This window comes from Choloepus didactylus, chromosome 3 (genome assembly GCF_015220235.1).
Source record: "Choloepus didactylus isolate mChoDid1 chromosome 3, mChoDid1.pri, whole genome shotgun sequence".
Lineage (NCBI taxonomy): Eukaryota > Metazoa > Chordata > Mammalia > Pilosa > Megalonychidae > Choloepus > Choloepus didactylus.
In genome coordinates this window covers 111,925,174-111,949,759 of record NC_051309.1, presented here as the reverse complement: position 1 = coordinate 111,949,759, position 24,586 = coordinate 111,925,174, and the positions used below count along the sequence as shown (strand labels likewise).

Sequence of the window (24,586 nt, the reverse complement as noted above, 5' to 3'; positions counted from 1 at the left end):
ATTAGATATTTCCATGAAGGTGTGGCTCTACCCATTCAGTCTGGGTCTTAATTATATCACTGGAGTCCTTTAAGAGATTCTTGGGAGCTGTCAGAGATGCTAGGAGCAGACCAAGATGCTTGCTCATGCTTGGAGATGTGGATAGAAGGACATTTGGAGATGCTAAGCTAAGAGATGAAGCCCAGAGTTTAATCTGGAGAAGCTAAGACAGACCCAGAGACATTTGGAGAAAGCCATTTTGAAACACAACCTGGGAGCAAAGAAACATCAGATGCCAGCTGTATGCCTTCCTAGCTGACAGAAGTGTTCTGGACACCATTGCCTTTCTTCAGTGAAGGTATCATCTTGTTGATGCCTTTGTTGGGACACTTTTATGGCTGCAGAACTGTAAATTTGTAACCAGATAAACCCCTTTCATAAAAGCCAGTCCATTTCTGCTATTTTGCTTAATGGCAGCATTAGCAAACCAGAACACAGTATCGTCATATAGTTGTGCATTGATTACCACAATCAATTTTAGAATATTTTCATTACTCCAAAAAATAAAAATGAAAAAGAACACCCAAAACATCCCATACCACTTCCACCCTTTATTTATTTGCTTGTTTGTTTGTTTGTTTGTTTGTTTATTGTCTTTATTTTATTACTCATCTGCCCATACACTGGGTAAAGGGAGTGTCAGTCACAAGGTTTTCACAATCCCACAGTCATACGATAAAATCTATATAGTTATACAATCATCATCAAGAATCAAGGCTACTGGATTACAGTTCAACTGTTTCAGGTATTTCCTTCCAGCTATTCTAATACACTAGAAACTAAAAAGGAATATCTATATAGTACATAAGAATAAACTCCAGAATGACCTCTTGACCCCAATTGAAATTTCTTAGCCACTGAAACTTAATTTTGTTTCATTTCTTTTCCCCCTTTTTGGTCAAGAAGACATTCTCAGTCCCTTGATGCCAGGGCCAGGTTCATCTTTGAGAGTCATGCTCCATGTTTCAGGCACACTTAGACCCCTGGGAACATTCAGTTTTTATTATAGCACATGTCCCTCCTTGTGAAGCTGTCAAAACATCTACAGCCATTTTTTTTTTTTTTTATAGCACTGCTTTACGCATGAAAGCTGTTTCAGTATGAAAGAGCTATACTGTTGAGACTATGATTTAAAGCTTGTGTAAAATTGTTCAATGCTTCTATGCTAAGTATGACATCCTCTGTGCCTAATGAAGGCAGAAATATAGCAGTGATGTGATCATACCAATGAAATACTGATCGGGCCCACTGAGCTTTTAATAAAGGCAGATTTGTCCCGTATGGTAAAGTTTTATGAATACTTCCTTGAACCCTGGGTAATTCTACAGTGCCTCTGCCTATCCAGCCTTGGGGCAACCAGGGCCATAAGCTGGTGCCACAGAACCATTGAGTTCTGTTCAGAGCCACCCAGCAAACATCAGGTCTATTAACCCAATCTGTGCCACACCAGTCAATTTCCTGTAATATTATGGTTTGGAGACAATACTCCGGAGGCAGCCATCCCATTTTCCTCATATTGAGGGGATTATGTTTTGGGGAATGGTTCTGTTGTTCCCAACAGAGAAGGGCTGTCTGGCTTAATCTATATTCCCAGATGTTAGCTATCCCATGCCATCCCAAAGTTGCAAATGCCCCTCTTTTTCTCTAATAGTAAAATACTCAGCCTTATTGTCTAAATGTTTTGTGTACTGAATGTCTCTCTCCACTGTTATACTGTAAGAAAAAGAAATTCAGTGTCCTAGGGTTTCTAATTAATTGGCCATTTCTTTGAATTTGCATTAGTTATGTTTATGATATCAGGTATCCCTTTTTGTTCTCGTGTCTTTTTGATTATTTTCCTTAGTGCCTTCCAGTCAGCTCCCTGGAGGGTTGATATCCACCAGGGTCACCTGGGAACACTAGACATAGGTAATTGGCCGTATACCCAACAATCTGATTGATTCATAGAAACTGTGTAGGAGTGTGCCCATTGTAAAAAAAATACATTAGTGTTTGATAACATGCCAGTTCCTTGGGCTTTACTATAGCAGAGATACAAAACAAGAATATGCCAAAAATGCATGTCGGGAGGAGTCTAATAATTTTATACAGTGATCTATCTGTTTGGCTACCAGTGAAGGTGTTCCACTCTTTAGGCAACACACACATTTATGAAGTTTTGTATATACTTAATGGTACTCAGATAAAAGTAAATGCTTTAATATTTATCATTTCTTATCTGTATTCCTGAAGATGCATTTTAAATCTTCTAGGGGTTTGCATTGATATCTGCCTGTGGGAAGTTTGTCAGTTTCCTCTTGTGCTTCTCGGTTCTCAGCAGTTTGTTTTCCAGTATTTGTCCTGTGAAGGAGTCTAGGAGAGAAAAACTGTTAAGGGGTGTTATTTTTACCCTACTATGGTATATTCATGGTTTCACTCTCATCAACTGACAGAGAAGTGAGTTAATAAAATTTCATAGGGACTTTCCCATTTTGGTTCCAAGTGGTCTGTTGGAGGTTGATTTTTCCTTTTTTTTTTTCTTAAAGAACCCAGGTTTAAATTGGTATAAGGGAATATCTGTTAGAAAAGAGCCAACTTGAGGTATAGTGGTGAATTGCCTCTAATGTGGCCCCTAGTGACTGAATTCGTCTCAGTTTCTGTGGGAGCCCCGGGCCCAGGGCCTTCCCTAAGGGCCCTGAAGTCTGTGTACACAGCAGCCTACATGACCTAGGACAGTTAAGGTCTGACCTACTCTCCTTGTAGGATAAGGCCTCTGGCACTAAATGTAATCTATAGCTTACCTCCTCCTTGAGACTCCCTGAGATACTATGATCTACAAGATAACCTATAATCCTCTCCTCTTCCTTGTTGACTATAATCAATTGCTCCCTATGTCAAAAGACCCCACTCCCATGCTTATGCTCTCATACACATTGGAATGTTTTTGTCCTAATCCTTATAAACCACCCCCTGGCACCCCCTGCTTTTGCAGAGTACCTACACATTGAGCTCTGAACTGGCTGCCACTCAGAGCAGCTGACTTCCATTTCCTTGTTAAGTAAGCCCTGAATAAAAGTTCATGCCTCAGAACATGCCCAGCATCCTCTTTGGCTTCTTGGTGGCAAAGGCCCCCTTGGGCCATGACAGTTTCTAATTCTTGGACTTGGTCAGCCCAGGTATACATGCCACCTTGTTTTAGGAATGGTCTCTCATGTACCATTTCAAATGGGCTTAAAAGGAGCCTGCTTCTGGGTGCTACTCTTACCCACCTCAAAGCACTGGGAATACCTTGACCCATGAGAGATAAGTCTCCTACCGTTTTCTTCAGGGTATGACTCATCTTTTCCACTTTTCCAGTAGATTATGGTCTTCAGGATACATGTAATTTCCAATGTATGTTCAGTGCTCTTGATAGTCCTGTGAAATTTTTGATGTAAGCGCCCCATTATCACTTAGGTTCCCCGTCCCCACTTGGAAGTGAGGTAGACGGGTTTAAACTAGAAGAAGCTTTTAGAGTGATTTTGGGATTATTAGTAGAATAGCTTGATATTTACCTAACCATCCAGCAGTGAGCCAATATCTAGCTTTCTGATCTAACAATGGCAGTACATAGTATGACAGTATGCATAGTGGTCGGTTGTCCTAAAGTGAATTTGTCAGCTTCTTTGAGAATGTCACAGGTGGCTGCTATAGCCCTTAGGCCTACTTGTCATCTTTGGGTAGCACTGTCTGACTGTTTAGAAAAATAGGCCATAGGGCATCTGACATTTCTAATTTTTGAGTAGGCACTCCTAATCCAACCCCTTGTCTTTCATGTATGAAAGTTCAAAATGCTTTCCTGGGTCTGGAAGGCCTAGGGTGGGGCTGTTAAAAGAGAACTTTTATTTGCTGAAAGGCATTTTTTATATCCAGTAGTCCAATTTAGAGGTTCTTGCTCAGATCCTGTCAAGGCTTTACATAAGAGTATTACAGTGAGTCCAAAATTAAGGATCCAAATTCTGCAGAACCCTGCCATTCCTATGAATCCTCACAGCTGCCTTCTTGTAAGTGGCTCTGCTACTCGGGCTAAAGCTTCTCTCTGTTCTGGCAACAGATTTCTCTTCCTTTGGGTAATTCAAAACCTAAATATTTTGCTGAATCTTGTGAAAGTTAGGCTTTTCTCTTTGATACTTTGTAACCTTGGTCTGCTAAGAAATTCAGAGTTTAAATAGTGTTCTTATTTGATGCTTTTCGGGTACAACTTGTGATTAAGATATCATCTACATACTGTAATAGTACTCCTTCTGCAAGTGTAATTCCCTTAAATCTCTAGCTAAAGCTTCTCCAAATATTGTGGGTGCATTTAAAAATCCCTGTGGAAGAACAGTCCAACAATATTGTTGTTTTATGTTAGTAATGGGGTCTTCCCACTTAAAAGCATAAAGTTCTTGATGTTCTGAATCAAGGGATATGCAATAAAAAGCATCTTTCAAGTCTAAGTTGGTAAACCAACAGAGTTGTAGTAAGTAAAGTATATAGATTTGAAACTACAGGATGGATGTCTTCTACAATTTGATTAATAGCATAGAGATCTTATACAAACTGGTATTCATTTAGGGTGTCTGGTTTTTGTACTGACAATATTGGAGTGTTATACGGAGATTGACAGGGTCATATTAATTGATATTTCAAAAATGTCTCTTTTAATGGAGCAATTCCTTCTCTGGATTCTGGTTTAAGTGGTATTGTTTAACATGATGTACAGTACCTGACTTTTGAAGTTTCACTTGAATGGACCTTACTGTTTTCCAAGTCTGGGTTTTCCATCAGCCCATGCTTCCGGTTTTACAGCATTCAAGATTTCTTCTGGGATAGGCACGGCCTGCTTACTTCCTTCAGAGAACAGCAGTGCAGCTTGCAATGCACAAGCTTGTCCTCGAGGCACTTCTGTTAACAAACAATCTGGAGGAAAGGTTACCTGGGCGTTTAGCTAGGTTAACAGGTAGGTCTCTTCCCAGCAAGGGAATGGACATTCCAGTACCTGCAGAAAACTGTGCTTTAAATTTTTGGTCCCAATTTGGCAGCCTAGCAGCTGCAAAACTGGTTTATTTACTCTTTTACTGGATACTCCTGTTATAGTAACTGGTTGGAAATCATATTAGGTTTTGAATTTAGTATGGAGTATGTGGCTCCTGTATTCACAAGGAAGTCAATTAATTGTTTCCCACATGTATTGTTACCTGAGGCTCTTGGTGGGAGACTTAGAGAAGTGGTGTTTCTTCTGATAGAGCCCTAGGGCCCTTCATTCCAAGTCCTGTGGGTTTCATTCATAATCTTATTGAGGCATCTGGAATTTGGGTCATGTAGCTTCCCTCAGGGTTTTTCCCCGGGGGGGTGGCCAGGCCAGGTCAATCCCTCTTCCAGTGCCCTTCTTTCTTTCTTTCTTTTTTTTTTTTTTTAGTTTTTTTAATGCAATTTTATTGAGAAATAATCAAATAACATACAGTCATTCAAAGTGTACAGTCAGTTGTTCACAGTATTGTCATATAGTTGTGCTTTCATCACCACACTCAAACTTTGAACATTTTCATTACTCCAAAATATAAAATGAAAATTAAAAAAAAAGAATATCCCAAACATCCCATTCCCCACCTCTCCCCATTGTTAATTTACTTTTTTTAAATACAGTTTAGTTGAGATATATTCACATATCCTACAGTCATCCACAGTGTGCAGTTATTCACAGCACCATTATATAGTTGTGCATTCATCACCAGAATCAATTTTTGAAAATTTTCCTTACTCCAAAATAAAAATAAAAGCAAAAAAGAACACCTAAATCTTTCCATCCTCTCCATCCCACTCTACCCTTCATCTAATTTTTGTCCCTAATTTCCCACTCATCTGTCTGTATACTGGATAAAGGGAGTGCAAGCCACAAGTTTTCACAGTCACACAGGCACACTATGCAATCTTCATAGTTACACAATCATCTTCAAGAATCAAGGTCACTGGGTTGCAGTTTGACAGTCTCAGGTATTTCCCTCTAGCCATTCCAACACACTAGAAACTAAAAGGTGATATTCAGAGTGACCTCTCAGTGCCCTTATTTCTTGCAGTGTGTGCATTGGCTGGTTCCTGATTCCTTAGGAATTCCTCGTATCTCTCAAGGGGGGCCCAGGAGTCTTACCTTCTTGCTGTTGTCTCATCTTGTTTGTCCATTTGCCTCCTAAGGTATCGATCCTCAAGCACTACTTGCTTTTGAAAGTACCAGTCTTCTTTAACTTGGTCCCTGTCATTATGGACTTTAAAAGTGATTTTAACCAACCTAGAGTTAGGTAATCCTGGTCCTCAATCAATTTTCTGTAGCTTCCTCCTTATATGGGGGAAAACTCTGAGTAATAAAAGTAATATTTAAATTTCTGGCATTTTCTGGACTTTTTGGGTCGATATCAGTGTATTGCTGGTAGGTAGTATAAATTCTTTTAAGGAAAGCTGAGGGACTTTCCTTTGGTCCCTGTCTTTCCTCATTTATCTTTTGTCAGTCGATAGCTGTAGGGACCCCTTTTTGCAGACCCACTCTTTGTAATGCTCTAATTTAACTCTGTCGCCTGCATCATTTGAATTCCATTCAGGATCCCTCTCTGGTACTGCTAAATTTGTTCCAGCATGTACTGGGTTGCCAGGATTTTCTCCTTGTTTCTTACCTGCTTCATGCTTAGCCTTTTCTATTACCATTCTCTGTTCTTCTCTTGTTATCAAGGCATTCAACAAAGTCTGAATATCAGTCCCGTTTGGGTTATATGTTGCAAATACTGAAGCAATTAAGCTTTCCGTTTTCTTTGGATCATCTCTGTAGAGTGGGGTATTATTTTTCCATTTGTATAAATCCAGTGTGGAGAATGTTGTATGTGCTTATACAGATCCTCTTGGGCCTCCCTGTTCGTCTACTCCTGTAGGCACTTGGCGGAGGAGTAGGAGTTTTGCCGGTGGCTCTGCTGCTGGTTTTAGAGAGCAGTCCTGGCAGAACCGAGCACCCTGGCAGCTATGGGAGGAGGTATGGGGGTGGGGTGGGGGTGGGGGGACGGGGGGGGGACCATTTCTATCTATTCTTTTACTGCTGATAAAGAGGGATACTGAGGAGGATGGGGAGGAGGCAGGGGAGCTTCCTCCTTTCCTGATGCATTGGCCCCTGGGTTACAAGGTGCAGATGGAGCAGTTGAAGGTGTTAATAAAGGTTCTGTCAGATCCTCTGGATTTGAGTCAGGGAGGACATTTTTCTTTTCTCTGCTAATGTATACAGATAAAATTTTACATTTGCTCATCAACATTGAGTGCTGGGAAAGAAAATAAAGAATTGAACGTACATCATCTCATCCCATTTCTTCTCTCTCTTAAATAGCTCTAACTGTGATACGGTGTTTATAGAGCCATTCTCAGGCCATTTCTATCCTGATTCTAAATCATATTGAGGCCAGACTGTGTTACAGAAGTAAGCTATTTTTTGTTTTTCCATAGGCCCGTTACTAACTTCTTTCCAATTTTTCAAACTACAGCCCAAAGAGCTGTATTTGGGAATGCTATTAGAATTTCCCATTTTCAAGAATTTCCGTAATCTGCAACCAATTAAAACACTCGAACAATACAAACGCAGTAACTAACAAATTTAAATGAAAGCTTGACACTTACTATATATTTAAATAACACTCCAATTAATAACTAGACCAAAACTACCAAGTAACAATTAAACAGGCATTAAACACTTACTATGCCTAAGTAACACACCAGTTAACAGTTAAACAGGCCTATTTAATTTCATTAAATACCAATTAATTGTGGGATTACTTATTTTTCAGGAGTATACACAACAGACAAACACAGGGCAGGGCCTCGAATCCCATACAAAATGGCACCTAAAAAACGGAGAGGTGTAGAGGTCAGAGCAAGGCGGATCGTTCCGGAAGCGGCACCCAGGACTTCAAGCCCAGGTCCAGGGACTTGAAGTGCTGTACTGACTTCCCGATCCATTTTTACCTTGATGACCCACTCACCCAGTCGTATGTCTGGACTTGGAACTGGAAACTGTTTCTTTGAAACTTTTAAAGTCGCCAAGAGTCTGTAGTACCGTCGGAGCAGAGGAAAACCCTGTCGCCAAGCCTTTAGACTAAAGGAGTCCAGTGGCTGCAAAAGGCTTAATTACTATGTTTACCTGTCCTGCCGGGGTTCCAGAACTTTGGCCAGTCAGACTCCCTGCTTCTTAGGAAACTTTGTCCCTTCTTGGATCACCAGTTGATACTGATCAAAAACAGTGGGTTTTCTGCTGGATGCGCATAACAGCCAATCTATGACACTGGGGTTTCAAAGAGAGAGAGAGTTTTGCTACCCACGAAGCAGGAGATCAGATGGCCAATGGGCCCAGAAATCTGTCTCCTGGAGTCTAAGGAGCTCGGGGGTTTTTATGGCTTCAAACAAGGGGGGATGGAGTTGTTACCATTACAATAGTTAGTATAATCAAGCGTAAACCAGGCTAGAGTAACCGTTACAAGAGTATAAACAGGGCTGAGACTGGTTGAGTTTCAGTAATTGCAGGTATCAACTCCTGCATATTCTGCAATATAGAAAGAAAAACCTCCATGTAATGATTCATTAATCATAATCATTTGTTAATTCTCAATTTCTTGGTTACAATTTCAGCCAACTCAATATGAAAGGCTAAACAAATTTGGCTATGTGGCAGTTTTTGCTTACACCCTATAGAGGCTAGAAAGAGATAACCTTTTTGCATTTTCAAACGTTCAACTTATTTCTTATTTAAAATCAGTTCATTTACACCCACAGATCAAGTGATCAAACACCCAACTTAATTGCATATAGTATGACAGAAGAAAGTCTCTTAGACTTTTAAAAATTAACTTGAAATTGCTGAGTTAATTTACAGTATATATATTTACATATATATGTATATATATTTATGTATATATATTTACCATATTCTTAGTCCTTACAATGTGTTTTTTAAACTTTTTATTTTTAATTATCCTGTGGTCCAGTAATAAAAACGGAAATATACATGTATATATACATATATATATATATAATCTCTTGTGTTCATTTGTTTGCTTTTGCCCTTACCTGAGCTTCCTAAGTAATTTTCATTCTTAATGTTTATGATAATAAAAGGAAATTTCTGCTTGAAAAAATACTGAGGTCAAAAGAAAACAGGAGTTACTACTGTTTATTTCTTAGGCTCCTGTGGTTAATCTAGGCATTAAGAGATCCCAGTTCATTGGTGTGACTTTCTTCAAAAATACATTAGAAAATATTTATTTGAATGATTCATCCTTAGCCCTGAAATTTTCTAATCAAGTTTTTAATATCAGTAGCTGTTGTAGGACACCCATATTTTAAGTATCTATTTTTAAGCAGTGAAAGATTGACTCTGGTATGGAAAAGGGAAGCCCAGATGCTTTGGAGCTGCTGTGGAAACTCAACAAGACCCTGCTGTTCTCTTCCCTTGGGCATGGGTGGGGCCTTACTCCCATCTGCTGGGGAAGGACCGGGGTTCTGGGCTGGGCGTAGGTCATTGAAGTGTGGGATATGGGGAGAAGTTGGTGGGGTGGATGTCCCAGTTCCAAAGATTAGAACATTTATAAGCAAATAATCTGGCCAAAATTGCATGCCTGTGTGTGTGTGTGTGCATGAGAGAGACAGAAGAGAGAGAGAGGAAAACATTCATTTATTGATCTTCTTTGTGCTAGGTCTTGCATAGTTGTAATCTGATGTGAATTATTCAGATAGGGTCCTAAAACTTATTAGGGAGGGATGATTGCCTAATTTTATGAACTTTTCATACAGTTATTAAAATAAGTCAAAATATGTAATTAGTATGTTGTGATGAAATACTCCATTGTACAATCTTTTGAATCACCGTTTCTGAAAAACATCTCAACATATGAATTCTCTTGCTTTTAGACCTCCCCTTCTTGAGCTGAGGTGAGCTGTTTCTTTGACTTGTGTTCAGGACACATCCATCTTCTCAAAGATACTGAGCTCCCCCATCATATCCACGTTTATTCCCTGCCTCAGCCTTTGTGTTAACAGGAGTGAAGTCTGTTCTCAGCTAGACCTTGGCCTGCCCCATGGAGACCTGCACTGAAAGTCATTTCTGCCCTTTGCTTTCTGCTTAATACAGAGACTATAATATTATGTATGGCAAGGATTTCTCCAACCTGCTTAGTGCCTTGTTTGGTAAACATGTATTCCTGTGTATTCATGCATTCATTTTGAGTCACTTTTCTTTCATCTTTGAGTTACTTTACCCATAATTTTATTCACAAGGTGCATACACTGTATTCATACTTGAAAACATCTTTATGAATAGTTAGGTTGCTTGAATGTTTTTTACCCTGATTAGCTGCATGTTGCTTAAGTAAATTTTCTTCCTGGAATTTACTGCCTTACCCTTGTTTTAGGGGGATTTTGCTTTGTGTTTGTTTTGCATTGATTTCGTCTTTCAGGATTTTCTCCTGCTGAGTAGCCAAGGAGATCTTGTGCTCCATGAAGAAGGGGTAAAAACAGCTGTTGTAACTGCAAACCTGCCTTCCTGGCTAATGCAAGCTGTTAGCTCTTGGAAAGCAGCTGCTGGAAATCTGTCCTATAATTCTAGTAAAAATACAGAAAAATATCTTTCATTTTAATTTATACATTCTGCAGCTTGGTCATTTCAGCTTGGTGTCACTACAGTTTCTTCAAATGCCCAGCACTACCTTTCCACAGCAGCTTTTCATCACCTATTGATGATGCAGGAAGAAGAGAGCAGGCAAAAGGGGGAGCTGGGAAGAGCTCAGCAGGGTGAAGCTAATCAAAGCAGCTGTCTTTGAATACCTTTTTCCCCCAATGAGATGAAGCATCTTTTTCATCTTACATAAGCAAGCTATGAACATTTGCAAATCCATCTCATGCCGACCTGAATACTCTCATCTCTGAACTTCCATTTCATTACTTGTCCTTAACCCTCCAGATGCCATCCTGTATTTTTTTTTTTAAATCTTCATTTTATTCAGATATATTCACATACCATGCAGTCATACAAAACAAATTGTACATTCGATTGTTCACTGTACCATTACATAGTTGTACATTCATCACCTAAATCAATCCCTGATACCTTCATTAGCACACACACACAAAAATAACAAGAATAATAATTAAAGTGAAAAAGAGCAATTAAAGTAAAAAAGAACACTGGGTACCTTTGTCTGTTTGTTTGTTTGTTTGTTTCCTTCCCCTATTTTTCTACACATCCATCCATAAACTAGACAAAGTGGAGTTTGGTCCTTATGGCTTTCCCAATCCCATTGTCACCCCTCATAAACTACTTTTTTATACAATTGTCTTCGAGATTCATGGGTTCTGGGTTGTAGTTTGATAGTTTCAGGTATCCACCACCAGCTACCCCAATTCTTTAGAACCTAAAAAGGGTTGTCTAAATTGTGCATAGGAGCGCCCACCAGAGTGACCTCTCGGCTCCTTTTGGATTCTCTCTGCCACTGAAGCTTATTTCATTTCCTTTCACATCCCCCTTTTAGTCAAGAAGATGTTCTCCGTCCCAAGATGCCAGGTCTATATTCCTCCCCGGGAGTCATATTCCACGTTGCCAGGGAGATTCACTCCCTTGGGTGTCTGATCCCACGTAGGGGGAAAGGCAGTGATTTCACTTTTCAAGTTGGCTTAGCTAGAGAGAGAGGGCCACATCTGAGCAACAAAGAGGCACTCGGGAGGAGGCTCTTAGGCACAATTATAGGGAGGCCTAGCCTCTCCTTTGCAGCAACAGTCTTCCCAAAGGTAAATCCTGTGGTAGAGGGCTCAACCCATCAAACCACCAGTCCCCTATGTCTGTGGTCATGTTAGCAACCATCGAGGTGGGGTAGGCCAATACTCCTGCATTCTCCAGAGGCTCCTCAAGGGGGCTGTACATATTTTTTTCCTTGTTTTTTTTTAACTTTTTTTTTTTTTAAATCAACTGTATGAAAAATAAAAAAATAAAAATAATAATTGAAAAAAATACAATAAAAGAACATTTCAAAGAGACCATAACAAGGGAGTAAGAAAAAGACAACTAACCTAAGATAACTACTTTACTTCCAACGTGTTCCTACTCTACCCCAAGAAAGTTACCTAATATAACAACGTTTCTGTGAACTTGTTCCTACTATACCCATCAGAAATTAACAGACCATAGTCATTCCTGGGCAATCCCAGAATGTTAAATTTACCCATGATAGCTTATCTGTTCTTCTTGGATTATTGTTCCCCCTTCCTTAATTGCTCTCTATTGCTAGTTCCCCTATATTCTACATTATAAGCCATTTGTTTTACATTTTTCAAAGTTCACATTAGTGGTAGCATATAATATTTCTCTTTTTGTGCCTGGCTTATTTCGCTCAGCATTATGTCTTCAAGGTTCATCCATGTTGTCATATGTTTCACGAGATTGTTCCTTCTTACTGCCGTGTAGTATTCCATCGTGTGTATATACCACATTTTATTTTTCCACTCATCTGTTGAAGGACATTTGGGTTGTTTCCATCTCTTGGCAATTCTGAATAATGCTGCTATGAACATTGGCGTGCAGATATCTGTTCGTGTCACTGCTTTCCGATCTTCCGGGTATATACCGAGAAGTGCAATCGCTGGATCGAACGGTAACTCTATATCTAGTTTTCTAAGGAACTGCCATACTGACTTCCAGAGTGGCTGTACCATTATACAATCCCACCAACAATGAATAAGAGTTCCAATTTCTCCACATCCCCTCCAGCATTTGTAGTTTCCTGTTTGTTTAATGGCAGCCATTCTAATCGGTGTTAGATGGTGTCTCATTGTGGTCTTAATTTGCATCTCTCTAATAGCTAGTGAAGCTGAACATTTTTTCAAGTGTTTCTTGGCCATTTGTATTTCCTCTTTAGAGAATTGTCTTTTCATATCTTTTGCCCATTTTATAATTGGGCTGTCTGTACTATTGTCATTGAGTTGTAGGATTTCTTTATATATGCAAGATATCAGTCTTTTGTCAGGTACATGGTTTCCAAAAATTTTTTCCCATTGAGTTGGCTGCCTCTTTACCTTTTTGAGAAATTCCTTTGAGGTGCAGAAACTTCTAAGCTTGAGGAGTTCCCATTTATCTGTTTTTTCTTTTGTTGCTTGTGCTTTGGGTGTAAAGTCTAGGAAGTGTCTGCTTAATACAAGGTATTGAAGATGTTTTCCTACATTATCTTCTAGGAGTTTTATGGTACTTTCTTTTATATTGAGATCTTTGGTCCATTTTGAGTTAATTTTTGTGTAGGGTGTGAGGTAGGGGTCCAGATGCCATCCTGTATTCTTAACTGTAACTTCTGGGTGTATTTTGTTCTCTTAGAAGATTCTCAGAGTTAGAGACATATTTGTCTTTTTGTGGATTGGGGTATAATCCAGGGTTTAGAAATAGTAATTGTTTGACAGAAATATTCACATAACCATTTTTGTGGTAGTCTCAGTTACAAAGACGGTATTTTGACAAGTAGAGGAACTGTGGCACCATATTATTATACACTTATTGGAGGGCCAGGCACCTTCCCTATGTTTGTAGATTTTATGTTCTTTCTTTTCTACAAACACCTTCTTATTTAGAGGCTAACATTTCATTTTTATAACCCCCTCCCAAATGCTTTCACATGGAATGTATTTGATATTTGGATTTAGGACTTTGAAAGGCAAAAAGTACCTTTGGTTTTAATTTTCCTCATTGTTCATATACACGTTTCAATTAATGTGTGCCTGCTGGTGTCACTCTTTTTGGTAGGTAGACAACACCAGAGGCAGGAAACTTGGGTTCTTATCTTATCCAACTGTTCTGGTTTACTAAAGCTGCCAAAATGTAAGATACCAGAAATGCACTGGCTTTTAAAAATGGGGATTTATTACATCACAAGTATACAGTTCAAAGGCTTTGAAAATGTCCAGATTAAGGCATCGAGAGGTAGATACCTTCTCTGAGGAAAGGCCGATGGCATCTGGGTTTCCTCTGTCACGTGGGAAGGCACATGGCAACATCTGCTGGTCCTTCTTCCAGATTCTGGTTTCAAAATGGCTTTCTCCAAAATGTCTCTGGGCTTCTGTCTCTTTTAGCTTCTCTGCACTCTCTCCAAAATGTCTCTGCCTTTTATCCTCTCATAGAGGACTCCAGCAAGGCTATTAGGACTCCCTTCGAATGGGTGGGGTCATATCTCCATGGAAACAACCTAATCAAAAGGTCCCACCCACAATAGGTCTGCCCCTACAAGATTGGATTAAAAGAACATAGGCTTTTCTGGGGTACATAATAGATTTAAGCCAGCACACAAATCATTCGTGGGTTTTTGAGCTAAGTATTGGAATCAGGGTTTCAGAAACCCTGTCTGTAGAGTGACTAGGAATCACGAAGTTTCTTCTGCCTCTACCATTGTATGGTTCTTTTCCTTTTTTCTTTAAATTAGAACAAACTTGTGAGATATAAGTGTGGAAAAACCTGGTTTTTCTTGAAGCTTCACATCCTATTATTAAATGAAGACACTGATAATTGAGGCTTTCTTACAAGCAATTAAAGCAAGGCTTCTGGTAGGGCTTGAGGGTATGTCTTCCTGGTGCTTTTTGATAAACTCGAATTAATGTAATTCAGCTATCTTCTTATTTTTCTACTTTTCATCTCTTCTTTTGCTTTTTTTTTTCCTAGACCAAACTGAATAAAGCTGTTTTCTTTTTATCCACATCTTGACAAAGAAATAGACTGTGTAGGAATACAAAAGGAGGCTGGAATTTTTTAGATGTTTTAAAGGCTAATATATTGGGCATTATCTACAGGAACTGGAGTTCTCTTGAAGGTACTTTAAATGAAGGCAGATTGCACAATTATCTCACCTGTGTAGCTGCTTACTCTTTCTTCAAATGCCCTTTCAGGTCATACATCACTGGGTCAGCTCTGGAAAAGCCTGAAAATGAGTGAGCTGTCAGAGCCTCATTCTAAGCTCCGTCATCCCTGGGTCATCTTCCTAGTTGAGGTTGTGTGGAACCATATAGACAGTAGTGTCTCCTGTATGGAAATAAGACCTCAGCTAGGACACCAGTGAGCCTTCAGGCTAGGGAAGGTGTCAAGTGGTAGAGAAGGGCAGGTCAGTCTTGCCTGTTCACCCTGTTTTTTTTTTTTTTAATTTTAAAAAAAAATTTTAGTTTTTATTTAGATCATTCACATACCATACAGCTATCCAGAGACCCAAAGTGTACAATCATTTGCCCATGGTACCGTCCTACAGCTGTGCATCCATCACCACAATTAATCTTTTTTTCAATTTTTAGAACATTTTCATTAATCCAGAAAAGAAATAAAGACAAAAAAAAGGAAACTCTAATCCTCCCATACCCCTAACCCTCCTCCCCCATTATTGATTCATAGTTTTGGTATAGTACGTTTGTTACTGTTGATGAAAGAATGTTAAAATACTACTAACTGTGTTATATAGTTTGCAATAGGTATATATATATTTTTTCCTATATGCCTTTCTCTTATTAACTTCTAGTTATAGTGTCATACATTTGTTCTAGTTCATGAGAGAGATTTCTAATATTTGTACACTTAATCAGGGACATTGTCCACCACAAGATTCACTATTTTATACATTCCCATCTTTTAACCTCCAACTTTCCTTCTGGTGACACATGTGACTCTGAGCTTATCCTCCACCACCTTCACACACCATTCAGCCCTGTTAGTTATTCTCACAACGTGCTACCATCACCTCTGTCCATTTCCAAACATCTAAGTTCACCCTAGTTGAACATTCTGCTCGTAATCAGCAACCGCTCCTTATCTTTAGCCTTGTTCTATATCCTGGTAACTTATATTTCATGTCTATGAGTTTACATGTTATAATTAGTTCCTATCAGTGAGACCATGCAATATTTGTCCTTATGTGTCTGTCTTATTCATTCAAATATAGTGTCCTCAAGGTTTCTTCATCAACCCATTTTTTTAAAGACGGTTTTGTTCACACACCATATATTCCTTGCTAAGTAAACAATTGTTGGTTCCCTGTATAGGCACATATTTGTGTATTCAGCACCATCACCACTGTCTATATAAGGTCATCTTCATTTCTTCCACAAAGCAGGAGGAAGAGTCAAAGAAGGTAGAGAAACAAAAGAAAAAGAAAAGAGAGAGATAGAAAAAAAAATAAGACAGCTAGAAAGCATCAAAAGGAAAGATAGCATTAAACTACAGTAGAATAAAGAGTCAGACAACATCACCAATGCCAGGAGTCCCATACCCTTCCTCTATGCTCCCCTCATATGCATTTAGCTTTGGTATGTTGCCTTTGTTACATTAAAGGAAGCAAAATACAATGTTTCTGTTAATTATAGTCTCTAGTTTGCATTGATTGTATTTTCCCCCCAATCCCACCGTATTTTTAACATCTTGCAATGTGGACATTCATTTGTTCTCCCTCATGTAAAAACATATTTGTACCTTTTATTACAATTGTTGAGTACCCTAGGTTTCACTGAGTTACACAGTCCCAGTCTTTCTTTCCTCTTTTGTTCTGGTGTCCCACGTGGTCCTAACCTTCCTCTTTCAATCATACTCACAGTCATCTTTGTTCAGTGTACTTACATTGCTGTACTACTATCTCCCAAAATTGTTTTCCAAACCTCTTACTCTTGTCTTTTCCTTTCTGTCTGCAATGCTTCCTTTAGTGTTTCTTTTAGAGCAGGTATCTTGTTCACAAACTTTGTCATTGTCTGTTTGTCTGAGAATATTTTAAGCTCTCCCTCATATTTGAAGGACAGTTTTGCCAGATATAGGTTTCTTGGTTGGTGGTTTTTCTCTTTCAGTATCTTAAATATATCACCCTACTTCCTTCTTGCCTCCATAGTTTCTATTTAGAAATCTGCATATAGTCTTATCAAGCTTTCTTTGTATGTGATGGATCGCTTTTCTCTTGCTGCTTTCACTATTCTGTCTTTATCTTTGATGTCTGAGAATCTGATTCTTAAGTGTCTTGGCATAGGCCTGTTCAGATCTATTCTGTTTGGGGTATGCTGTGCTTCTTGGATCCGTAATTTTATGTCTTTCATAAGAGATGGGAAATTTTCATTGATTATTTCTTCCATTATTGCTTCTGCCCCTTTTCCCTTCCCTTCTCCATCTGGGACACCAATGACATGTACATTCCTGCATTTCATTTTGTCCTTAAGTTCCCAGAGACATTGCTCATATTTTTCCATTCTTTTCTCTATCTGTTCTTTTGTGTGTAGGCTTTCAGGTGCCTTGTTCTCCAGTTCCTGAGTGTTTTCTTCTGCCTCTTGAGATCTGCTATTGTATGTCTCCATTGTGTCTTTCATCTCTTGTGTTGTGCCTTTAATTTGCATAGATTCTGCCAGTTGTTTTTCCAAACTTTTAATTTCTACCTTATGTACACCCAGTGTTTTCATTATATGCTTCATCTCTTTTGCCATATCTTCCCTAAACATTTTGAACTGATTTAGTATTAGTTGTTTCAATTCCTGTATCTCAGTTGAAGTGTAAGTTTGTTCCTTTGACTGGGCCATAACCGTTTTTCCCAATTAGGCTGTAGTTTTCTGTTTTCTAGGCATCTGATTCCTATGGTTACCCCAATCAGATTTTCCCAGACCAGAATGGACTCAGGTCTCAGAAGGAGGTAATAGTATCACATCGTCCTGAAGGTATGTCTTAGAAGATTGGTGCACCCTGTGAGGCCTCAAGTCACTGTGCTTTTCTGCCCAGCAGGTGGCACCTGTGAGCTTGTAGCTCCAGACTGGTGTAAGGAGGTGTGGCTCTTGGCTGTTTTCCCCAAGGCTCTTGGGTCTGGTTCTGAATGGAAGGCAGGTAGTAGAGCTTGGCACCACCTTCTTCCTCTTAGGGAAAATGCACCCCCTAGGAAGAGGTCATTTACATTTGAATAGTCTCTCTGCCTGTGCTATCTCCACCCTTGTCTGGGTCAGAGCACTGGGAACTGAAAATGGCTGAGGCTTTCTCCACCGAGCTGAAAAAGGGACAGAAAGTCCCCTTTAGGGCCAGTCCGTGGCCACCCTCTGGCTCTCCAAGGTCAGTCATCACCAAAAGCGTCTGTCTGCTTGTTGGGATTTCGTAGCTTGTATTGAGTAGTCCACATTTGTAAATTAAAACCCCAGTTGGAGCTCAGCTGAGCTATATTTGCTAGCTTGGAGAGTGCTGCTCTCTAGCACTGCTGAGGCTTTGCAGTTCGGGCCATGGGAGGAGGGCCTTCTGGCTTGGATCCGCAGTTTGTATGCTGCAATCTCAGGCATTCCTCCCAATTCAAGTTGGTGTATGATGAGTGGATAGTCATGTTTGTCCCCCCACAGTTACTCCAGATTATTTACTAGTTGTTCCTGGTTGTTTATTAGTTGTTCCAGGGGGACAAACTAGCTTCCACTCCTCTCTATGCTGCCATCTTCTTCTGTACTGTCCGCCCTGTTTTGGTAAGTGTTCCTGTCCTGTTTGAGCCTAGAGTTGTTTAGTCAGGGTGAGGAGAGGATGTAAAACTTGGTGTAATTGTGAAGGGTAAACTATGTAGGGGATTCTGAGTGATTTAACAAACCCTTCTTCTTTCCTATCCCCAACCCCTGTGTTTTGTCCATTTTTTAAAATGTCTTGCATTTTGCTTCAGGGGAGCTAGGGATGATTGTTTAGGGAAGGGCAATTTGTTAACGCTAGGAGAGTTATGATAGGAAACTATATTCTAAAAATGGGTCTTAACTGATAAGATAAAATTCTCCTTAATTCGAAATAGGATAATAAAATTTTAAATTACCAAGGGTAAAGAAATGACCAGATACTACCAGGAGAATTAGTGATTATTTAAGACTATAAATGTGCTGTGTGAACCTACACGCTTGATTCTCAATGTACTACTGGAAGGAAAATGCTTGGAAAGGGCTTTACTCCAGTTAGAAGAAGAGATGCCAAAAATATGTGGTGACAATCCTATAGGCTCATAAATCTTCATATTGGATTTTTAATTCTACAGCCTTAGATTTTTTCATTTAGTAGCATCCAAGGGAGTTAACAGGATGAGCTCCAGAGGGGTTGCTGATTTACTTGAGAGCCTTCATGTAAGAAGCAAGAGAAACTGGGGAGTTTTGCCAGTGGCTGTTGGGGTTTGTGCTCTTTGTCTTCCTGCCAGAGTCAGACGACAGCTGATTTTCCTACAGAGGATAAAATGACAAGAAACAGCACAGGAGCCTGCTTATTTTGGTGGCTGTTTGTTGGTAGGAAGTGCCCAGAGGGTAGAACTAATATTTTGGGAGTGGAAATGAAAGAAAAATAGATTTCAGTTTAGGGTAAAGAAGAATTTTGCAATAGTCAAGGCTGGCAAAAATGGAAAGGCTATTTTTGTGAGGCAGAAGTTTTTACTATTAAAGATATTTAAAGAAAGGCTGAAGTGTCCTTTTGTTGGGAATATTCTAGAGCAGGGGTCAGTAAATGTTTTTAGTAATGGGCCAATTAGTAAATATTTTAGTCTTTTTGGGCCATGTGGTCTCTGTTGCAACCACTCAACTCCATTTTTGTAATGCAAAAGCAACCGAAGACAAATTGTAAATGAATGAGTGTGACTATTGCAATATAACTGTTTTTATAAAAACAGGAGGTGGGCTGGTGTGCCAGTTTGGATGTATTATGTCCCCCAAAATACCATGTTCTTTGATGAAATCTTGTGGGGGCAGACATATTAGTTTTGATTAGGATGGCATCGTTTGATTGAGTGTTTTCATGGAGGTGTGATTCAATCAACTATGGGTGAGACCTTTGATTGGATAATGTCCATGGAGGTGTTACCCCACCCATTTGGGGTGAGTCTGAATTAAATCACTGGAGCCATATAAAGAGCAGCTGTGAATGACATTTTAGAGAGCAACTGAGAGTGACATTTTGAAGAACAGCTGCAGCTAAGAGAGGACAAAATGCCCCCAAGAGCAACATTGTAGAGAACGCCATATCGGGAGCAAGAGGACACCAGCTAGTGCCTTCTGAGCTAACAGAGGGTTTTTCTGGTACCTGGTTGCTGATGTCTTACCTTGGACACTTTATGGCCTTCAGACTGTAACTTTGTAACCAAATAAACCCCCTTTATAAAAAGCCAATCCATTTCTGGTATTTTGCTGAATGGCAGCATTAGCAAACCAGAACAGCTGGATTAGGCCCAAGGACCATAATCTGTCAACCTGTGACCTAGAAGAACTCAAACACTGGCCAGCGAGTGGACTAGGGGATTCTTCAGCTCACTTCTAATTCAAAAGTTTTATGAATCTATGCTTTTGTAGTTAAAGACTCAGTGAAAAGACGTATTCTTTTTTAATGCAATTTTATTGGTATATATTCACACAGCATACAATCCATCCAAAGTTTACAATCAGTTACTCACAGTATTATCACCTAGTTGTGCATTCATCATCACAATCAATTTTAGAACATTTTCATTAATTCAGGAAGAAAAAGGAAAAAAGACAAAAGAAAGAAAAAGAGAAAACCCAAAGCATCCTATACTCTTTATTCCCCCCATCATTGATCCTTAGCATTGGTGTGGTACATTTGTTACTGTTGATGAAAGAATATTAAGATATTACTGTTAACTATCGTCCATAGTTGCAATAGGTGCATTTCCCCCCATATACCACTCTATTATTAATTCCTTTTATTTGTTTCATACATTTGTTCTAGTTCATGGAGAAAATTTTTTTATATTTGCACTGTTAATCACAGTCATCATCCACCCCAAGATTTACTGAATTATACAATCTCATGTTTTAACCTCTGGCTTTCCTTCTGGTGACACATATAACTCTAAACTTCCCCTATCAACCACATTCACACACAATTCAGCACTATTAATTATACTCACAATAATGTGCTACCATCACCTCTATCCATTTCCACTCATTTAAATTCAACCTAGTTAAAAATTCTGTGCATCTTAACCACTTCTCATTCTTTATTCTCATTCTTTTCTCTATCTCCTGGTAACCTATATTCTAGAGTCTATGTCTATGAATTTACATTGTATAATTAGTCAAAAGACATATTTGATGCCTGTTGTAGCTTGAAATCATTAAAACAAATGCTCCCCCATGTAATGGTCACCTTCTTCCCATCCTCCCTATAAAAATACTGAGCACTACTAAGACATGGTTTAGGGGATATTATTTAGGTGAGATCAGGGTAGTTTAGGGATTAAGTGCACAGTCCCTGGTCTGATATTGCCTCAGTTCATATCCCATCTCTGTCATTTACTAGCTCTGTTACTTAACTTCTCTGTGCCTCAGTTTTCTCAACTACAAAATGATATGATAGAATTTACTTTATAGGGTTGTTTAGGTGCTTAAATAAGTTTTAAACATTAGAATATAAAACAATTCCTGGCTTATAGTAAGTTTTCAGTAAATGTTAGCCATTATTATTTCTTGTAGTAATAGATAGGAAGGGAGGCCAGAGGGAATATGATAGGGAGCTAGAGATCATAGCACTGTCAAAGATTTAAGGCAATTTTACAGGAAAAGGAGCTTTAGGTTAGATTGGAGTGAGTGCTTCTGTTTGAAAACCTTAGAAATGCTGTAAAGTGAAAACTGATTTAGTATATTCATGGTAGGAGAAAAGTATCTTTAGAAAAAAGAGGGTTGTCTTGATATATTTTGCTGTATCTGAGAAAAATCTGGAGGGTAGGTGTGAGTAAAGTGCAAATTAACTGTACCAGTGCAAACCTAATTCATGCTCATTGACTGTGTTCCATAAAATCGATCATTTAATAAATAGAAATAAGTCTTAAGTCCTGGATTAGTTTTACTTCAGTGTCCATCAAACCCATCTATGCTTTGGCTGAGGCAGTATGCAAATAATGAATTGTGGTGCGAGCTCTCCAACAGGCCCAGTTCTACACTGTAAGCAGTGCCAGTTATAAAGACTTGGAGTCGCTCATCAGCATACAAACTCATCTTTTCTTTCTTTTGCAGTAAGGCCATGGTTACCAATCCTTTCCTCATCTGTAGGAGAACTCTCCCTAAGAAATTTCTCAGCTGAAATTTCTTCTCCAAACCATTCTTCAGAGCGAAAAATAGAAACCATTGAACAGAAACTGCCTCAATATCCTGCCATGAATCATAAAAACTCAAGTGCATCTGCCTTAAATTAAGTGCCAGTCAGTGCTTTTCTCCTTTCTGCAGCAGAACAGAACAAGAACCTTCTTTGGTGGCTCTGGCCCCTTCCCCTCCAGCCCTTCTGGGGACCTCATCCCCTGTTTCTCCTGTAGAACCTAAGTATAATGAGCGTCCATTCCCACCCTGCTTTTGCCCGAGGCCTGCCTCTGCACACTGCCTTACATAAAAAATCAGAACTACAAATCCAGTTCTCCCCCTCACCCCCCATCACCTTCCACCTCAGCATTGCTCCCTCTTCTTTCTTTTCTATGCCTCTTCTTCACTGCTGGATTTTCTAAGTGGAACTTTCCATCTGTTTTGGTTTGCTAAAGCTTCTGGAATACGATATACCAGAAATGAGTTGGCTTTTACAATGGGGATTTATTAGCTTACAATTTATAGCTCTTAGACTGTGAAAATGTCCCAACTCAAGGCATCCACAGGATGATACCTGACTCTGAAGGCAGGCTGCAGGCATCTGGGACATCTTCCCTCTGTCACTGGGAAGGCACACGGCCGGTGTCTGCTGGTCCTTCTCTCCTGGGTTTCATTGCTTTCACCTTCTGGCTTCAGTGACTTTCTCTCTGCTTTCTATTGGTTCTCTTCTAGCTTCTTTGGGTGCTTTTCTCTAAACTTCTCTGGCTCTCTTAGCTTCTCTTGGTGTTTTTCTCTCTTTTAGCTTCTCTGGGACATTTATTCTCTTATAAAGGACTCTAGTAAGAAAATTAAGACCTACCTGGGGCATGCCTTAACTCAAATAACCTAATCAAAAAGTCCCACCCACCATGGGATACATCCACAGGAAAGGATTAGCTGATCTTTCTTAGCGTGATCTTTTCTGGGGTACATACAACTTCAAACTACCACACCATCCTTTTCACACAGATAGAAATTTGATATCTTTCTGCTTGTCTTTGTTTTCTACGGCTGCCATAAAAATGTACCACAAACTGGATGGCTTGAAACAGCAGAAATCTATTGTCTCACAGTTCTGGAGACTAGAAATGAATATCAGGGTGCCAGAAAGGCCATGCTCCCTCTTAAGTCTGTAGGGAAGAATGTGTTCCATGCCACTCTTCTGGCTTTGGTGGTAGCTAGCATTCTTGGCGTTCCTTGGCTTGCGGCATAACCATTCTCTGCCCTTGTCCCCTGTCTCGTGTCTCTCTGTGTCTCTTCTCCCCATCTTATAATGATAGCAGTCACGTTAGTAGGTCACACACCCTACTGCAGTGTGACCGCATTTTAGTTGGTCAAATTCCAAATGTAAGGACCCTATTTCAAATTAATATCACATTCTGAAGTGCTTGGGATCAGGACTTCAAAATATCTCTTTGGGGGACACAATTCAACCATAACATAGCTTCTTTTATTTGCATCCTAATATATCACTCTGCTGGGGGCCCTAGTGATTTTTTGAAAATGCAAATCTGATCATGGTAGTTTCCTTGATGCTAAATCGTCAGTGGCTCCCCTTTGATCTTGGGTGAAGTCACCAAACTCCTCAGATGGCCTGAAAGGCTCAGCATGATCTGGACCCTGCTTACATTTTCAGTCATGCTTCTCTCCCTCACAGGCTTCATCATTGCTCCAGTTCCTTGTTATGGCCAGTCTCTTTCTCTCTCAGGGCTTTCACGCTAACTCTGTTGCCTTCCTGTGCACTTAGCTAACACTTCCTTCCTGCTGTCAGCTAGATATTACTTTCTCATGGAGGCCTTCCCTCACTCTCCTTGAGTTAGATTTCTTCTTTCCTGTGTACAACCTTTTATTTCTCCTCTTCTTCTAATTATCACATAGCTGTACTTGTCTGTATCCCATTGGACTCTTAGTTCACTAGGGCAGGGGCCATGTGCACCCTGGTCACCATTTAATTCCCATCCCTTAACAAAGAACTTGGTACACAGAAGGCTCTCTGTAAATATTTCTTGAATGAATTGCTTATGTTTATAATATATCTGCCAATTTTCATATTCTGATTAATTATAATAATACAAGTCTATGCCTTATTACAGGGCTTTAAAATCTTCAGTATGTTTACCTTATAACAAGGAACAAGTATGTATCATTCTTGGAATATTTGTTATTTTTTTATTTGGCATTTTCTATTTCTGTCCTATTTGTAAGGTTTTTATGACATAATTCTGACATTTTTAGAATGGAAATATACATAAAATGTATCATTTTGGTTATTCTTCTTCAGAATGAAGGATCAAACTCTAAAGATGAAAAGAAAATCTTCATTGAATTTTTTATCCTGATGGCATTTTCGGAGCACTCACTTATCTGGTCTTATCCTCACTTGTTTGGTCTTATCCTCAATGAATCCTGAGGAGTGCAGGGATAATGTTTAACA

General features: G+C 39.4%; 1 protein-coding gene across 3 annotated transcripts in view; it reads left to right on the top strand.

Moving 5' to 3' along the window:
• Positions 1-24,586, top strand: part of MANBA (mannosidase beta) — a 168,097-nt gene that overhangs the window by 31,496 nt on the left and 112,015 nt on the right. The gene's annotated exons all lie outside the window — the stretch shown is intronic.